Genomic DNA, 15,761 nt, shown 5'->3' on the forward strand with positions numbered 1-15,761 from the left:
CTTTATACCTAATGGACATTACCTTCTGCCTCCTATGTTCTTCTAAAACATTTTAAAATACATAAAAACTAGACATCTGTTCAGTTACTTGTCTATCTGTCTATCACCTCCACCAGGTTGTGAGCACAAAACTCTAGAAAACATATCTTGCTCACATGATGAATAAAGGGATGCCCACAATATCATAGGCTTCTGATGACTTTTAGTTGGATAAAAGCTAGTTTCTAGAACCAACACAATTAAATATAAAATTATTTAACAAAGTTAAAATAGACCTTAGGCATCATGTGACTTAAGATTGGAAAAAGGTTTTATTTTAAGGCTAATCCCAATTCACTGGTAGTGGCTGCTTGGAATAGTGTGATTAAAAGGACCCAGGCAAGGTCCAGGTTCAGTTGGAAAGAGGGCTGCGTTTGGTGTGTGTTGTCTGCCAGGAGTGAGAAAGCAGGAAACAGCAAGACGTATGTCTGTTCTGCCAGCAAGGATCAAATCCACTCCCTGATGGTTAATGTTAAAGGCTGCATGATGCAGTAGATGATTTGGGTAGAACTCTGAATTTGAATGCTCTACCCAAGCTCTCCTGGGACTTTAGTTTCATTTTGTATGAAGTGAGCATGGTGGTTCTCCTCTTTTCCTCATTCAGTTTCGTTTGTTTTTTTTAATGATGATTGAAGACATGGTGATGAAAGTATTTTACAAAACATAAAGCGATGTGTAAATGTGTGTGATGATCCCTCTCCATAGAGGACTGGCCTCAGCGACCTTTCAGTAAGTGGCAATAGAGAATCCAAAACTAAGAAAGATGTGCTATTCCAGAAGCTGATCCCTTCTCAGTCTCCGGTTTCATCCATTCTCAGCCTCACCTTCATTCTCTAAGCTTCACTTTATTCCTCAAAGTAAACTTCTTTCCATTTTCCATCTCACAACCTTTGGAGGTGCTTAGCTGCTCCAAACTTTCTTCAAACTCCAAGTCCAGACAAGCTCTGGAAGATGTGTCTCAAACTTCCACAAAATCCAGAAAATGCTGATTCAGCCTTACAAAAGAGGCTAGAGATGAAAGACAACGTTAAAAAAAGGAACTCGGTGGGGCGCGGTGGCTCACGCCTGTAATCCCAGCACTTTGGGAGGTGGGCAGATCACGAAGTCAGGAGATCGAGACCATCCTGGCTAACACGGTGAAACCCCGTCTCTACTAAAAATACAAAAAAAAAAAAATTAGCTGAGCGTGGTGGCCGGCGCCTGTAGTTCCAGCTACTCGGGAGGCTGAGGCAGGAGAATGGCGTGAACCAGGGAGGTGGAGGTTGCAGTGAGCTGAGATGGCGCCACTGCACTCCAGCCTGGGGGACAGAGCGAGACTCTGTCTAAAAAAAAAAAAAAAAAAAAAAAAGGAACTCATCCAAGCTCTGGAGAGTCAGACAGAGAGGCCAGAAGAGAATTTTTTTTTAATGATGGAGATAAACTAGATGATGAGGTTACTTCCTAGTTGTTGCTTCCATAAACTAGACGATGAGGTTACTTCCTAGTTGTTGGTTCCACTTACCCAACTCTTGCTCTGAGCTGCCGAATGTTCTTTATCTTTCCACTCCCATTCCATGCATCATCTTCTTGTGAAGCAATCGGCTGACCATTTCTAAATTAGTTCCAACTCGAGCAGCTCTCCACCTATTGGATTTTCGTCATAACACTTATCACTGTATACAATTATTCTATTATTTATCTGTTAAATGTTTAGCATTTATCTCCAGTAGAATTCAAGCATCATGAGGGAAGACACCTTATTTGTTCTGTTTATTATGGTGCTTGTTTACCATGACTAGCAGAGTGAATATGGAAGGTATTCAGTACATATGTATTTGCTAAATGAATAAATGACTTCATCTGGTTGCTGCTGACCAGACTAATTAATTAATAATTGCTTAATTAATTTATAATTCATAGCTAATTAATATCAATTGCTTTTGACTTGGAGATAATCCATTTTTCTTTATGTTAAACCTATATTCTTTTTAGTTATCTAGGGATAAATTATTCAAGTTGTAGAATATGCAGAAAGTTTCCTGAAGCTCTCTAGCGTCAGCCTTATTTCTTCTAATTTGGCTCTTTAAGCAGAGAACAAACAGTACAAGCAACTCAGTCCAACTACAGTTACATCTTAGCATTTCTGGACAATAAATAAATAATTTAACATTCTTGTTGGTGCCAGGGTTTACATGTAACCTGAAATAAAGCTTATATATTCCAAATATTTTATTCCATTTCCCTTTTTTTCTGATTTTACCTTCTTTCTCCTGCCCTCCTTCACCCACCCCCATGTAAGCTTGGAGAGGATGTATTTCACTGAATGTCTCATGAGCCAGAAATGGCAGATCATTACCTGAGGACAGCAGGAACGGGGAGATTCAAGGCACTAGGTGAGTGCAGGTGAAAAAAAACAGTCAATTACGAGTACGCAAATCATCTATCTGGCATGCAACCAGACGTCCTGCCATCCAAGATGTCTCTAGTCCCCACTCTACATGCCGGGAAAAGACAAAAATGGATTAGTTCTCTTCAAAAAGCAGAGAGCAGAGAAATCCAGAGAGGTTAAATGGCTGGCCCAAGGTCACTCAACACACCAGGTGGCCAAGTCCAACTGTGAGGACTGAAATATGTCCCTTCAATCAGCAAGTCTCCCTAAAGCTATTCTGGCACTTGGCCACTTGCCTATAATTCTCCTGGCTCTAAATAGGAGGAGAATTAGAGAAGAGAAACAAAGTTAATAAAAGTCAAACTCACCCAGACCCTGAAGGGATGGGCAGATCAGAAAGGACTGTTTATTAGTGCGTGAGATGGCTCAGAAAGTGAGGGCATTCATTTATTATCGGTTTAAACTTATCTAGGTCTTTCTCAGAGTTGCCCAAGGCTCTTTCTGACTTAATTTTAAAGTTCTAAATTGTCTCGTGGATCTTTGTGAGCCTGGAAACACCCAAAAGACACAGCAAAATGGTAGTGCAAAGACTGTGAACAAGAACCATTATATAATATTAGATATGTTACTTGGACATGAGTACTGAACATCTTCCCCTGTCAAAGCCCAGAGAGAGTGCCATAGTCCAGACTTGGCCATTCAAGACACCTCACTCTGGTCATTCTGGCCACGGTGATTGGTTCAAAGATAAATTCATGACCCTAGCCAAGCTAATGGGGGCATTCTCTGGGACTTTTTCAGAATTATCTATAAATATGCCTTCTCATCTCTGGAATTTCAAGCTGTAAGAAACATGCAAGGTTGGAGATGTGTAATCAACATTCCAAGGTCCACAGAAGCTCACTGCAGAATGAGAGGATGGGGTTTGGCCAGGCTGAAGGAGTAGATAAGGGGTTTGGGCTGCGGAAGGACAAATGACATAGGCGGTTTCACTGTAAATTTGCAGACTGTTCTCCACCACATGCTGTGCACATTCACAAATACACTCACTCCTAGAAGTGCCCATCTTCCTTGTCAATGGCAGACATGCCTTGTTCCATGCTCCTTGGAATGTGTATTTGACAGTATGACTTCATTGATGTCCATCATGCATCCTCTCTGGTTCTGCATATCTTGCTGCCTTTCAAAGGTTTTTTTTTTTTTTTTTTTTCCATTCGGTATTGTTCCTCTCAAAGTCTCCCTACCTACCATTGATCCTGACCTCCTGCCATTCCCTATCTTGGCTTATCACTTCCCCTGAGGCAGTAACCCCTTTTCAGATCCTCTTAGATCCTGGCACCATTTCTTAAAACCTTTCACACTTGTCTTGCTCTGCTCCTCCCCAGTTTGATATGGAGAAGGGCACCAGCCCAGGCTAGAGGGATCAGGCAAAGCTTCCAGAAGAAAGTGACTTACAAACTGAACCCTGAGAGATGAGGGACCATCAGCCAGATGAGGGACAAGAGGAGTATAGAACTGTTCCTGATGAAGGGGACCAAATGTTCTGAAGCCTCAAGCTGGGGAAAGCTGTGAGTGCTCTCTACATAGAGTTTGATGGAGCATAAATGAGAAGAAAGTGAAGTTGTAAATGAGGCACTGATTCTGAGGGTCATGGTGAAGTGGTTGGGTTTTTATCTTTGTTTTTTTATTTTTTTGAGATGAAGTCTCATTCATTTGCCCAGGCTGGAGTACACTGGTGCAATCTTGGCTTACTGCAGCCTCCGCCTCCCGGGTTCAAGTGATTCTCCTGCCTCGGCCTCCCAAGTAGCTGGGAGTACAGGTGCATGCCACCAGGCTCAGCTAATTTTTGTATTTTTAGTAGAGATGGAGTTTCACCATGTTGGTCAGGCTGATCTGGAACTCCTGACCTCAGGTGACCCACCCACCTCAGCCTCCCAAAGTGCTGGGATTACAGGCGTGAGCCACCACGCCTGGCCAGTCGGGTTTTATCTTAAGGGGAATGGGGAGAAGTGAAGTCAATTTAAACAGGCCCTTGATCTGAGGCCTGTCTTCATTCCCCTTCCCTGTCACCACCTGTCAGTTCACCTTGGGTTTTTGATCATCTCTTGTACTTGCTACTTTCAGGTTCTCCAAAGCAAGCTCTGTGACCTTAATTCTTTTGAATTCCGGTCTTGAATTTTGATCAGTCATAACCTTTTGGAAGTTTTTGAAGCCTGACCATCTTTCAGGGGCTTGCCAGGACCTCTTAAGACCAGTCACAGCCTGTTGTGACCTCCCATGACTTATCAGTGTCCTTTAGTATTCTCAGGGTCTGTCAAGATCTATCACACTTCTAGATGTCTTTCAGGGGCTGCATTTATCTCTGAAATGTCACCGTCCTCTATTTTGGACTATAACATTTTTGTTGGTATGTGTCTGATACCACAAAAGTATCATAATACACTCTCTTCTTTATCCTTAAACACTGAAGCTATAAGGAATTAGAAGAGTTTATGCATTTCTCAGGCCAAGTGTTGCTTGGAACCTATAATAGAACAGATTTCATCATGCATTGGATTAATGCATATCAATTATAACTCCTTGGCCAATGAGCTGTAAAGGAATGTGGAGCCTGGACTCCTAGGGGAAGCTCACTGGGCAGGCAGGTTAGAGTTAGCAAGGGTATTTTGCTCCATGACTTTGGCAAGAAATACTATGGGGAAATTACTTTGCCATGGTTCAGGAAGCCACATTTCATCTGGGGAAATGGAGACCCAAAGGAGATTCAGTGGCTGTATTTAGTGTGTCTCCTGGACACCGATCCAGTGTTGGGAGGTGAGAGTGCAGAGATAATTAGCAAATCTTGCCCTAGGGTTAGGGTGAAGAAAAGGAACTACAAAAAGAAAGGCAGGAAAGACAGACAAACATTCATTAGGTCAGTCAGTGATTGTTTTAAGCCTGTTCTAGAGAGACAGCAGAGACGAAGATAGACACAGTCCCAGTCCTCAAGGTGCACACAGCTGGATGATCCACATTCTGAAAGAAGAGACAGAGTCTGAAACAAAGTTCTAGGAAGCTCAAATCTGTTGGGTATAATAGAGAGCCACTGACACATTTTAAAGTACTTGATATGGTTTTGAAAAAATGACTTTGGCTGCATTGTAGAAAATGGATAGTGGAAGTCAGGAGGGAAGCAAGGAGAAAATTTATAAGCCTATTGCAGGCTAAATACGATAGGCCCAAAGTGAGGTGGATGGGTCCCGCTTTAACTGATACTGAGAAAAATGTAAGTGGTAAAATCTTCAGGACTTGAATAACTGGATGTGTGACATTTGGAAGAGGGAAGGGTCTATAGCTCTATGACAACACAGTGTGATAAGTCTTATTACTCAAGGATGGACCTAGTGTTCCAACTAGTCAAATATGGCCAGAGTGGGAAAGCCCAAGCATTTCTACTACTGGGTCAATTATTTTTCCCTAGAATGTTTGGGCTCAATGTAAGAAAAACAATGAAACTACTGTTGGAATATAGCATCTATGTAGTGGCATGATGAGGCCAAACTGTTTGTCTGGGTCAGGTCAGGAATCATGTACTGTGAACTGTGATAGATTTTGGCTGTAATCTGTAGGCCACAGAAGATTTTTTGGGGAGAGTATAAAAGAAAGAACTGATCTAGTGAGATGTGTGCTGTATACAAGTCACTCTGGTTGTTCTTTAGGGGATGAATTGGAGAAGAGAAGTGATTAAAAGTCTACATTTAAAACACTATTGGCTGGGCGCAGTGGCTCACGCCTGTAACCCCAGCACTTTGGGAGGCCGAGGCGGGTGGATCACCTGAGGTCAGGAGTTCAAGACCAGTCTGGTCAAAATGGTGAAACCTCGTCTCTACTGAAAAATACAAAATTAGCCAGGTGTGGTGGCAGGTGCCTGTAATCCCAGCTACTCGGGAGGCTGAGGGAGGAGAGTCGCTTGAATGCAGGCGGCAGAAGTTGCAGTGAGCTGAGATTGTGGCACTGCACTCCAGCATGGGCAACAAGAGTGAGACTCCATCTCAAACAAAACAAAACAACAACAACAAAAAAACACTATGATAATCATGTGAGAGGTAATAAAGAACTGAATTTGAGTGATGATAGAGGCAGAAACAGAGAGAAAGAAATAGGTAAATAAAATGTTAAGGAGAAAGAAATACCAGAGCTTAGTGAAGAGAGGTTTGACTCAAGAATAACTCCCTTGTGGTTCAGCTCTATGAGATTTCGTTCTCTACATTTTTAATTTTTTATTGAAAGAATGATAGATTCACTGGAATCTACAAAAATTTGATTTCTTTCATGTTAAGTTCATTGATTTTAAGATGTCCATGGGACATTAAAGTGTAAACATCCAGTAGGTACTTGGAATTATAGACCTAGAACTAAAAGCTAAGATTTTACAGTGATAACAGAAGCCATGTGAGTAAGAGTACCCTACGAAAAAAGAATATAAAATAAGAAAGCCAGGAAAAGAGCTCTGGTAACCACCACCTAAAAAGTATGCAGAGGAAGAGAAATAAAACACAAAAATGACAAATGCAAGTTCAGAAAAGTGGAAGGACACTTCAGAGCTAAGTGCAGCCCCAGAATAAATAACAAAAAGAATAAAGAAATCAATTTTTAAAATGGCAAAATGTGAATAGTCCTCTCAAGCTGTGTGCACCGTGAGGATTAGGACTGTGTCTATCTTAGTCTCTGCTATCTCTCTAGAATAGGCTTAAATCAATCACTGACTGAATGAATGTTTGTGAGTCTTTCTCGCCTTTCCTCTTGGTACTCCTTTTCTTCACTTCTTTTTAATAAAATATGATTTTTAATAGTATGTTGTACATTTATTAAGAGGTGGAAAATTTTCACTTATCTTTCTGTCATTTTTTTTTTCTTTTCCTTTTCTTTTTTCTTTTCCTTTTTTTTTTTTTTTTTTTTTTTTTTTTTTTGAGAGATAGGGTTTCACTTCTGTCACCCAGGCTGGAGTACAGTGGCACCATCTTGGCTCACTGCAACTTCTGCCTCCCAGGTCAAGGGATTCTCCTGCCTCAGCTTTCTGAGTAGCTGGAACTACAGGCACACACCACCACACTCAACTGATTTTTGCATTTTTTCAGAAATGGGATTTCACCATGTTGCCCAGGCTGGTCTTAAACTCCTGAGCTCAAGCAATCTGCCCGCCTTGGCCTCCTAAAATTCTGGGATTACAGATGTGAGCAACCACACCTGGCCTCTATCATTAATTTCTAATTTAATTCCTTGTAGATTCTGGATATTCGTCCTTTGTTGTCATATATATTTTTCTACATTTTTATCAACCTGAAAGTTCATGGTTTACAGCATTTTTCCCTTACAAAGCCAATTATCTTTTCAGTGATTAAAATTAAGAGAAAGTGTTTTATATTTATCCATATACTTCTCATATCTCGCATATCTCATTCTTTGCATTAATCTAAATTTCCATGTGTTATCATTTCCTTCTCCCAGTAAACCATTTTTAAACATTTTCTATAGTTCAATTTGCTGCTAAAGAATTTTTTAGCTCTCATTTTTCTTAAAATATTTCTATTTCACCTTTGTTTTTTAACTCTTTTTTTGCTGTGTGTAGAATTATGTGTTGAGTAGTTTAATTTTTCCCAGATTTCTAAAGCTTTCACTCCATTGTCTTCTTGCTTGCATAATTTCTAACAAAAAGTCTGATCTTATTCTTATCTTTGTTCCTCCGTATATAATGTGTTTTTTATCTTTTTCTTTTAAGATTTTCTACCGCTGATTTTCATCAGCTTATTATAACGTTCTTTTGTGTGTATACATGTGTATGTGTATATGTATATTAATGCTTTTTCTGCTTGGGGCTTATTAAATTTTTTGGCTTCATGAATTTATAGTTCTATTAAATTTGGAAAAATTGGGGACATTGTTTCCTCAAATACAAACCACTTGGTATTTTTTATAAAGAGCATTGATGCTCTCTTTATTTGTCTTTAATCTTCTCTCTTTCTCTGTGTGTGTGTGTGTGTGTGCACGCGCGTGTATTGGGGGAGTTGGTTTTCATTGCTGTGTCCTCAGGGTCATTGATTTTTTTTCGTCACCAGTGTCTAGTGAGGTTTTCCTTTCAGATATTTTATTCTTTCGTGTGTATCAGTTTCATTTGGTTCAGCCTTTAATCTGCAGTTTCTTTCTCTTTCATCTTTATGTTTTTAAAAAATATCTTTAAGCATATGGCACATATTTATAAAAGCATTTTTAATATCCATGATTTATAATTGTATTTTCTAAGTCATTCCTAGATCGTTTTATATTGCCTTTTTTCTACTCATTATTGATCATATTTTCCTCTTTTTCTTATTTTTATTTTTCATTTTTTGAAAGAGAGTCTCACTGACTCTCAGGCTGGAGTGCGGAGGCACAATCATAGCTTACTGCAGCCTCAGACTCCTGTGTTCAAGCAATTCTCCCACCTCAGCCTCCCTGGTAGCTGGGACTACAGGCATGTGCTACCACGCCTGGCCATTTTTTATTTTATTTTTTGTAGAGATGGTATCTTGCTATGTTATGTAGACTGCTCTCGAACTCCTGGCCTCATATGATCCTTCCACCTTGGCCTCACAAAGTGCTTGGATTACAGGCATGAGCAACTGCATTCGGCCTTTTTCCTGTTTCTTTATCTGTCTAGTAAATTTTTATTGACTAAATGAAATTATTATTTTTATTGACTAAAGGAAATTATTATTTTATTGACTAAAGGAAATTATTATTTTTATGTAGCTGTATGCTGAAATTTGTGGTATTCTTCTAAGGAAGGTTAGACTTTTTTAATACTGAAGTTACTTTATTCATCTAATTATTAATTTAGTTATTTGGAAGAGGAGTAAGCAAACTTTTTTTAAAAATCAAATAGGAAATATTAAAACTTATACACCGAACAATCTTTGTTGCAACACTCAGTTCTGCTATTGCAGCATGGAAATGGCCACAGAAAATAAGTAAACAAATGGACATGACTGTGTTGTGATAAATCTTCATTTCCAGAAACGATAGTTCAACCAAAGTTGGCCTATGGGCTGTAGTTTTTGCTTCCTTGATTAAGAGACTTGTTTTTAAGGTCTTTTAGGGACTAGAGTAGCCTTTATTTTAGAGCTAATTTAACACAACTCATAAGGCATGGCCCTTATGGGGTATCTACTAAGTGTCTCATGTAGCCATTCATCCAGCCTCTTCACTTTCTTATCCTTGATAGAGAGAGCATAAACAATTACCAGCCACAGGTAAGCCTGGAAGTTGTTTATCTTACAGCTTCCTGGTAATTTTTCTTTCTTGCAACATTTTTATCTTCTGACCTTTTGGGATTTCACTTTGTGCATAAACATGGTTTTAATAAGCTAAATACTCACAAGGACCCTTATGCAGATTTTAGGACCTTTTTCTCCTCTTAGGTGGTCTGCCTCACCAATTCTTACCACCTTTCTTCCCGAAACTCCAGTCTCTTAAATTTAGCAAGACCACTAAACTCTCTTTGTGTTCCCTTCTGCGCAACACAGAGTAAGAACTATCTCTAGGCAGAAAGCCTAGACAAGACGACTCACCTCCTTTGTTTTTATTTACACGAAGCTCACAGCCCTAAGCTGTCCGCAATCTCTGCAAATAGTTGTTTCCTATGTCTTCTCCAGCTTATAGTTGGTAGCAGTGAGAAAGTAATCTGTACCATTTTATTTCCTCATAGCTGGAAGTTCACCTAATAACTCTAACAATAAATTGAATTGATATTATTTTAATCTCTCAATGACACAGAAGATTTGTACTTTTATTTCCCCGTTTTAAAGATGAAGGCATTAATGCAGATTGGGTTTAAATAGTTTTCTAGTGTTATCCCGCTAGGAAATAGCAGTTCTGTAATTCAAACCAGGTCTTCTGACATGAAAAACCATGCTCATAACTACTGCAATGATAATTTCAATACCAAAAAAAGCTGCTGTTACTTTTTAATTTAATTTTCTTTCTGTGAAAAAGTAAAGTGGTAGTACATATTATGTAATAGTATTTTTTTCTTTTAGCATTAAAAATACACTTTTTATAATAGAATTCCATAAATTTGCCTGATCACAAAAACCACTAAGGACACTTGATTAAAATACACATTTCCAGTCATCAGAGATTTTGCTTCAATAAGTCTAGGGTGGGGCCAGTGCTTTTATAAATCACACTAGGAGACCCCTATAATCAGACAAGTTTATCAAACATCCTATATAAAATGTTTTTTATTGGCTGTGTAAGATTTAATTATGTAGATATTTTATAATTTAATTTACCATTCTCTGCTAGTAGACTGTGGGGTTTGATGACATTTTAATACTGAAATAATACCATGATGATCAGACAAGTGCACATCCCTGATTATTTCCTTAGAGAGCCATGGCATTTAAACTTGTGTCTCCAGCTCTATGATTGAGTTTCATATGCAAGGGAACTAGCATCAGTGTCTCTCTACTGCAAATAATTCTAAGAATGTGGCCACTCAGGGGTAAAACACAGGCTAAGGACAGGATAAGAAGGCACATAAAGCATACATATGTACATTTAAATGTTTGTCTTTTTTTCTAACATTTGTCAATTCATGTACGTTAAACACCCATTAGCATTATGCTAGGTGTTTTCCCATAAATCTCGTTTGATCATCTCTGCAATCCCACAGGGAATATTACCTTTATTTAATAGATGAGTAAAAATTGAGTTTAAAAATATTAATCATCTTTAGCTAGTATGATAGTAATTGATATATATATATATAAAAGGCATACTATGGGTCAGTACTAAGTGTGCAACTATTTTATATCATTTAATCTTCAAGATAACTATGTCATTAGATGCATTTTTTTTATCATTGTTATATCAGGGACTATGTAACTAATATTACCCTCTTTTTTTTAGGTGAGGAAATACAGAAGCGCTCAGAGTGGTAGCTTTTGCTTACACTGATATAACTAGTAAATGGCAGATCTAGCATATGGACCCAGATATATTTCTTTCTTAAACCATTTCTGTTTTGCGACACATTATAAATGCCTTCAATTTAGTCATTGTCAAACTTTTATTTTATTTTCAGATGTTTAAAAAATTCTTCAAATCTTCCCTAAAACTCTTATAAAATGTGAAATTTTTAAAAGCCAAGGAGCTATCAGTAGGCTCATATTTCTGGGAGATGAGAGAGGGCAAGCCTGTGTTACCTGAACCTGAGATAGAGATGAAGAATCTCTTTCATTCCATTTGGAGGGAACACACTTAGATCCCAGGGAAGAAAGATGAGTGTAATTCTATGAACTGGGCCCAAGTTTGATTTCAGCTTCATGTGGAATATTGAGAAAGCTGAGGCTAGAGAACTGTAAACATTTAATCTTAATTTTAGTAGGTGAATACATCAGTTTATCTTTGTTTCTACTCTGCATTTTGAATGGCATGGTGAGGGGCAGATTTGGCATCACATAAGATTTGCATCTCTACTTAATCACTGGGTGAGCTTGAGCTGATCATGCTACATTTCTGAGTCTGTTTTTTTCTTTCATTTGTAAAGTAAGACAAAGTCTAATCAAAATATGTCTAATCATACTATAATAACGCAACTAAAGGAGTAAGCATACCAGTGAATTCATACCATCTCCTTATTATTTGATTGTTATTTGCCTTCTCAAAAGGCTATTTCTTCAGGATGCAGCTGTTTTGACTCTCTTGGGAGACTACTTTCAAGTAAGCTCACTATGGCACATGCTATGGTTTCCAAGGAAGGGTTTATGTGGCAGAGGCAATGGTTAGCAGTAATAAAACAGGAAGACCCCTTAGTCTTCAGCACATTATTTCACAGATAGTGTTAAAAATCAATCTGAGCTTATAATGGAAACACTAGTTCCAGGGATGTAATTTCAATCCTTATATTTACTTAAGGACCCCAAGGTGAAGTCTCTTTGGATACAGATGATTTTATTCTTAAATGGAGAAAATAATAATATCTGTATAACGGGAACATTATGGACATCAAAGGAGATATTAGTAGGCAACTGCAGAGTTAACAGATCTTGGTTTTAATCCTGATTTTACCAATCTACAGTTTTGACTTAGCCCCTTTGTCTCTGTGAACCAACACCCACACCATCAAAAATAAGAGGGTTGCAACTTACGGTTAAAGTTCCTTCTAGTTGATATTCTGTAATTCTGTGACTTGAACAAGGTCTCACCAAAGTAGATAAAGTCCAGGTTGTCGCCCTGCTAGTCTGGTGCTTTCTACTCTACATGTTATTTCAGCTCAGAGATTTGTACCTTGTGGCTTTAAGGAAAGTCTTCTTTTGAACAAGAGCTGCCTGCAATGGTATCTCCAAATTGCAACCCCTCTTAGATCTTGGGAAGATCCCCGGTTGATCTGTGTCTCAGAAAATTCACCTACCTGCCCAATCTGTGGTATTCTTTTGTCATGAAGTTTATCGGCTTTTGAGTCATACTATACTGATAAAGAAAACATATCACTTATGTGTCAAAGGAGCTAGTTTCAAGTACCAGATATTCTGTTGTGTGAACTGTGGCTAGACTTCCACTCAAAAATCAACAACAGCAACAATAACAGATGCTAAGAGAGCATACATTAAAAATTCTTAGGCCTACCATGCAGGCAAAGTTAAAGGGGTAATGACTTGCTGATGGCACAGAAAATAGTTCAAGCCCCAAAACCCAGACATTAAGTTTGGGTGACATGGGTCAAGGAATAGCAGATTTATTGCCTAAATTAAGTTATTCCTGGGAACTGATGTAGCTAGAACTATAATGTCCTTCAGTTTTAGTTTCCTTTGACCTGGGAAGCATATCACTTACTCCGGTTATGTTAGTCAATGAACCATGAGTACACTTCTATGCTATGTAAAAAAAAATAGTGTGGATCCACGCCCATCACTTGAGTTCTTATCTCAAATAAATCATTGTCTCTACTTACAGAAACATTAGGAGAATCAATGCTTAAGCAAATGAATAAAATCCATGTTATCATTTACTCCCATTCTCAACCCTTGGCCTGACTCTGTGGTTTAGGCTAGTTCACTGAAATTTTTTTACCTTCTGTACTAGTTTACTACAGTACAGTTTCTTTACCTAATGTACTAGTTTACTGCAGATTAGTTTACTTCTAATCTGCAGTTATTATGTGTTCCCTACTCAGGATCTATTCATCTGGATTCAGCTATGCCTGAAGTCCAAATCTGGATTTTTTTTCTAAGTACATGAGCCATTTTATATATATTGCTTTCCCCAGGCCAATTTGAGCTATATTCCTATTACTTACATTTGGAAGTACATCTGCCTAATGGAAACATTATCCACATACTGAAAATAATAAATAATATTTGATCTTTCTAATTCATAGGAATGATAGAAATATCTGATAAATTAACAGAGCTTGATCACCAGCCATGGTTACAGCTCCAGAAACTATAGTGAGGGATGAGAATACGATTAAGAATATGACAAAGCTCTTCTCCGAGTAAAGCTCAGTCTGGTTGAGAAGATAAACTACAAATAACTACAATGTAATATTCCTGACCATAATTATAATAAAGTCACAAATGGAAATGTATTGGTTTTCCTAAAGAAGTTGGAAAAGACTCTACAGAAGAAGTGACATTTGAATTGAGTTAAAGGCGGATTAGAAGTTTTTCAAGTAAAGCAGTGGCTGTCAATCAGGGGCATTTTTAAAAGACTTTTATGGGTACATATGGGTGCCTATGTTCATGAGGTACATGGGATCTTTTGATACAAGCATACAATGTATAATAATCACATCAGAGTAAAGGAGGTATCCATCACCTCAAGCATTTATCCGTTCTTTGTATTGCAAATGTTTCAATTATACTCTTTTAGTTATTTTAAAATGTATAATTAGTTATTATTGACTGTGTCATCCAGTGGGTACAAAAATATAATTATAGAGAATGAATAAGAATTAGTAGTATTTTTACCTCCCAGGGGATACTTTTTGTTGTCACAATTTGAGGTGTGCTATTAGTATCTAGTGAGACCAAGGAGGCTTCAAAAGGTTTTACCATCTATAAGCAACTCCCACAACAAAGAATGACCTTACCCAAAATTTAATTAGTTTTAAGGTTGAGAAACTCTGAAGTAGAGATATTAAGAAAAGAGATTCTGGAACAAGGTGAACATACAGCCAGGAGTCATGATTAGTTCAGAGTGATGGAAATGTCTCAATGCAGGGAAAATAGGTTGAAGACAAATGACAATTGATCTCTGAGTATAAGGGTTTGAACATCATCCTATAGGTGTGGGAAGCTATCAAAGTTCTTTTAAGGTTGTGATTATAAAGAAGGCTTTCTGAGTTTGAAATCTTGAAAGCAGAATCTTGAAACTTCTATAAGGTGACCCATTTCTTAACTGTGACTTTGAATGTGGGAGGCTACAGAGAATTTGTGAAAATAAAGGTCCTTACAGGAGACAATCTTAGAGCACTGTGAGGCTAGGACATTCAACGGGTTATTAACATGATTACTGAATTTGTCCACAGTGACGCTACTGATACTGATGATGAAGGAAACCACTGGATTGGACTTCCTTTTGAGAACGTTTATTGGATTCTGAGCCATGCAGAAGCCTTCCCCACAAATCAGCATTTTCCATCTCCCCTGTGTCATTTCTTCCCTCTCTTTGGACATTCTGCCAATTTGTCTTGGAAAAATTAAATACTTTCATAATCAGAGGCCAGTGACAGGTGCCAGATTGACAACTCTGGAGGAGGACACTTGAAATGCTCATGTTCCTCATACTGAAATGACAAAGAGAAGAGTTATGTGTGCTGAAAGATTTATTGTCAAGCTGTCCTCAGGCATCTCTTTGGTCTCCAGAAAGTGGTTTAAAATTAGACACAATCTGGAAGCCTTTTAGAGCCAAAAAGAAGTGTGTCATTGTGTTGATGTTCTTTCTTCCTGTTAGCTTTGGTGGAAGCAAACTGGAGCTTGTATTCAAACACATTCTACAAGTATACTGAAAAGGTCGCGCTTGACATTCTCCCACCTCCATTCTGTGCCATCTTCTACTTCATGGAGTCACTGAATTTTAGAGATAAGAGAGATTCCAAAGATCTTTTAACTCACTTGTTCCATTTTACAGATGAAGAAAGTGAAAGCCAGAATCAAATTTATGATTTACCCAGGATAGTAAAAATTGCCATAAGAATAAGCCAGAGAGACCCTTCTTCTCTTTTAATTGTTGTCCCACTAGGTTTTTTAAGTGGATGTCCCTTTAGCCAACTTGACTACCCCTCCCATCCTACCACCCTGCCCTCCACAACTATTGACAATAGTAAAACTAC

This window comes from Pan troglodytes, chromosome 11, assembly GCF_028858775.2.
Source record: "Pan troglodytes isolate AG18354 chromosome 11, NHGRI_mPanTro3-v2.0_pri, whole genome shotgun sequence".
NCBI lineage: Eukaryota > Metazoa > Chordata > Mammalia > Primates > Hominidae > Pan > Pan troglodytes.